The sequence below is a fragment of the Lutra lutra genome, chromosome 6 (genome assembly GCF_902655055.1).
Source record: "Lutra lutra chromosome 6, mLutLut1.2, whole genome shotgun sequence".
NCBI classification, from domain to species: Eukaryota; Metazoa; Chordata; class Mammalia; order Carnivora; family Mustelidae; genus Lutra; species Lutra lutra.
The window spans coordinates 73,884,451-73,888,311 of NC_062283.1; the positions used below are offsets into that span (position 1 = coordinate 73,884,451).

General features: G+C 37.3%; 1 pseudogene; it reads left to right on the forward strand.

Annotated features, from left to right (window-relative positions):
• Window positions 1–968: 968 nt before the first annotated feature.
• LOC125101616 (peptidyl-prolyl cis-trans isomerase A-like) lies at window positions 969–1,974 on the forward strand (annotated as a pseudogene).
• The last annotated feature ends 1,887 nt before the right edge of the window (window positions 1,975–3,861 follow it).

Here is a 3,861-nt window from a genome sequence, read left to right on the forward strand (position 1 = left end):
GATCTCTGTATGTCAAATAAATAAATAAAATCTTTAAAAAAAAAAAAACAGAAATAAACACTGACTGATTCAAATACCAGTTTTCCAAAAACAATGCTGTGCATTTAGATGTTTTTTGAGGGTATGAAGTACACTGCTATAAAAGTGATTCCTTATGTTGCTACAAATAAAGTCATAAAATAAGAGCTAAATAGAAAACACAATGACAGTAGTTCTTAAGCTGGTGTTTCTCATCTGCAGTCTTGTGACTCCAAAAGGCAGCATTGGGAAGTGATTGACAGCATGTGTTCTCCAGGCACAGCTCAGGCTCTTTCCAGTTCCAGGATTCTGCTCAAGGTGCTTAACCTCTCTGTGCCTTAGTTTCCTAATAAAAAACCAACAATAACAAAAGTACCTATAAAGCAGGGTTAGTCTGAGGATTAAATGAGGTAGCATTCAGTGTTTAGAACCAGGCCTGGATCTTAAGAAATGCTAGCTATCCTTGTGTTTATCTAGGAATGTCTATCTGTCCTGCTCGACTCTAAAGGACAGAGAGAGCAGTTTTATCACCATTTTATTCTCAGGATCTACCATTATGGCTGGTGCACAATAAGAAAGGCTGCAAAAAGGAAAAAAAAATAGGTTCAGCAAATTGAACTCAAGTGATAAAATTTGTTAGAATAACAGCAACAACAAAAAAACTGTAGATTTTAGTTAAATATGTGTCAATATTCATTCACTAATGTAACAAATGTACCACACTAGTGCCAGATACTGACAATAGGGAAAGCTCTGTGCCTGGAGTGTGAAGGTAGAGGGTGGATATATTTAACCCTTCATAATATCTGCTCCATTTTTCTGTTAATCTAAAATGGTACTTTAAAAATGAAGTCAATTAATTACACAGAAAATAAATAAAATAAGGAGCTACTAATGAGATTCAGTCTGATTAAGTAATGAGATTCAGCCCTTCATGGTCAGATTGCAAAATGACGGAATTAAGACAAACTGAATTAAAGGATTTAGGAAAACCTTATACTGAAGGGTGTCATGTCAGATCAAGGCTGTGTCTAAAAGTGTGATTGCTTACTCCCACCAACCACAAACAAATCAAAACTCACTTGGGAACAGTGAAAGACCTAATTTGCTGTGGAGATGGACCACAGAAATATTAACAGCAGTGTATGTTACAGTTTACATTTTGCATTAATTTGCCTTGCTTGTACATAAGTCTTGTCCCAAAATAATAATTATACTGTTTTAAGAACATTGAGGCTATATCTAATAATTAACAACAACAACAAAAAATCTCCAGAATACTCAAAACTAGTAAACACCAGACTGATTAAACACTGGCTCCCTAAGTAACTTGTGCCTAATAAAGGTCTGGTTAAAAAAAAAAAAAAATTAGAATTAAACAAGGGGACTGTGGCCTTGCAAACATTACTGCCCTTGAGTTGCTCACACTGTCCAAACACAGGCAACAACCCTACCCTCCCCACTCCAAGCCCCAGGTTCTTGGAGTGGCAGTGGACTGCTAGCCCTCAGACCCCATCTCCTTTGAACTGTTTGCAGACAAAGTTCCGAAGACAGCAGAGAACTTTTATGCTCTGAGCACTGGGCAGGAAGGATTTGGTTATACAGCTTCCTGCTTTCACAGCATTATTCCAGGATTTCTGTGCCAGGGTGGTGACTTCAAATGACATAATGGTGCAGGTGGCAAGTCCACCTATGGGGAGAAGTTTGATGAGAATTTTATCCTGAAACCTGGGATAGGGGGAGGGTGGCATGTTGGCCAGTGCAAATGCTGGACCCAACAGAAATGGTTTCCAGTTTTTCATCTGTACTCCCAAGACTGAGTGGTTGCATGGCAAGCTTATGGTCTTAGGCAAGGTGAAAGAGGGCATGGGTACTGTGGAAGTCATAGAGTGCCTTGGGTCCAGGAATGGCAAGACCAGAAAGAAGATTGCCATTGTTGACTGTGGACAAATCTAATAAACTTGACTTGTGTTTTACCCTAACTACCAGACCATTCCTTCTGTAGCTCAGGAGAGCAGCCCTTCACTGCCATCTGCTCCAAATATCCTATAATCTTTGTGCTCTCAGTGCAGTTCTATGGGTTCCATATTTTCCTTGCTCCTCTCCAAGTTTAGTTGGATTGCAAAGTTAAGTTTACGAGTATGAAATAAAAACTCAAGAACACCAACAAATAAAATAAAAACAAACAAGGGGACTATATGAGGAATGCTTTTGCTTCAGTGGAATAGGGTCACATACAGAATTATTTTATACAAATCACAATTATACCCCCAAATTTTCTCCCAAAGGTTTCCGATCTAACAAAATTACAAATATACAGCTTCATCATATATGAGATAGAGACTATTTATAAATATATAAAAAGTCACAGAAAGATTAAGTAGAAATATGAAAGAATGAAAAGAAAAGAAGATTAAGTAGAAATATAATCTATGGTACAAACTTAATTTTGTGATTAACTCATATAGAACTTCCATTCTATTCAACATTTCTTAATTTTTAAGTGGGGAAAACCAGGACCTCTTAGTTTCTCCTTCACCAGCACTTCCTCAGAATTGAGGTACTTATGTGTGTATTGTTATTTAAGGGGAAAATACTGTTTAATTTACAGTAACTTTATAACCTTTTTATTTGTATGCAGATGAAAAAAATGTTCAGAAAGACACTTAGGTTACTGCTTACATCATGCTATTTGGGGATATATATCAAACTTGTAGGCATCTCTGAAAAGCATGTGTCCTCAGATCTTGATTTTGATGAGAAAGCAAAGGCAATAAAAGACATTAAGCAACATAAAGTACCCTCTAAGGGTACTTGAAAGTACCCTTTTGAACATATGAGGATATATCAGAGAAACAAGTGGATTATAAATTCTGCCTTTTAGAGTTTACCTTTCTTCAACGAGGTAAGCTGAACTGCATGGCCCAGTTTTGTCCTTCAGATATAATGTCATAGGAAGAGGAAAGTTGTGCTTTTGTGACTGAGCTGTATTTAAAAGAAAGAAAAAAAAAAAGGAGTCATCTCTCATGTTAAAAGGATGGCTAGTCAAGCAGAGATAGAATGGTATGACTTGGGATGGGAGAACGTGTTGGTGGTGTCCTGAATATGGGTACTGATTTGTCTGTTGTCTGCTTGTGAGCTGTATAGCCCTCCTGAGCCTTAACTTCTTTATCTGTACAATGGGCCATTGTAATGACAACATGGGATGATGTGTGTAGAGTGCTCTCCTGTTACCTAGAGTGGGTACGTAGTTAAGGGTGCCCACACTGTCAAATTTCTAAATCCAAGATTTTTATTTCTGTTGAGTATCATTATATTTTAGAGTTCATGGAAGAGATGAAAATTTATCTCTGGTTCTTAGTTGTATTTATTTAGCTAGGAGATCCAGCACAATTATTTGTGCTCTTGATGCAACTTCCTGGGTAAGTTTATGTAGAAGTGCCAGAATGGTGGCTGGGCTTTGTCTCCTCTTTTGCTCTGATGTAAGTGTGGCTTTTTTTTTTTTTTTTTAATTAAAGTAAAAGAATTTCATTGGGCTTTAGCTCTCAAGCTCTAACAAGCCTCAAACACAATGTCAGGTCTTGGCAGAACTTGGCAGAAATATTTGGCAGAATTCGGTTTTGAGAAAATAAAAAGGCAAGTTCCAGTGGATGGGTAATAATAACCCACAGGGAGAAACTTGGTGCAGTAAGACCACAGACAACTTCAGGTGTGGATTCCCAGAGCAAATAAGGAATAATGTTTGATTTACAACGAGTGGGCTTTGGAAAATATTACTAGCTTTTTTTTTTTCTAGAAAAGGTGGAGAGAATTGGAGAAAGGATTTATTCTTGTGACACCCTA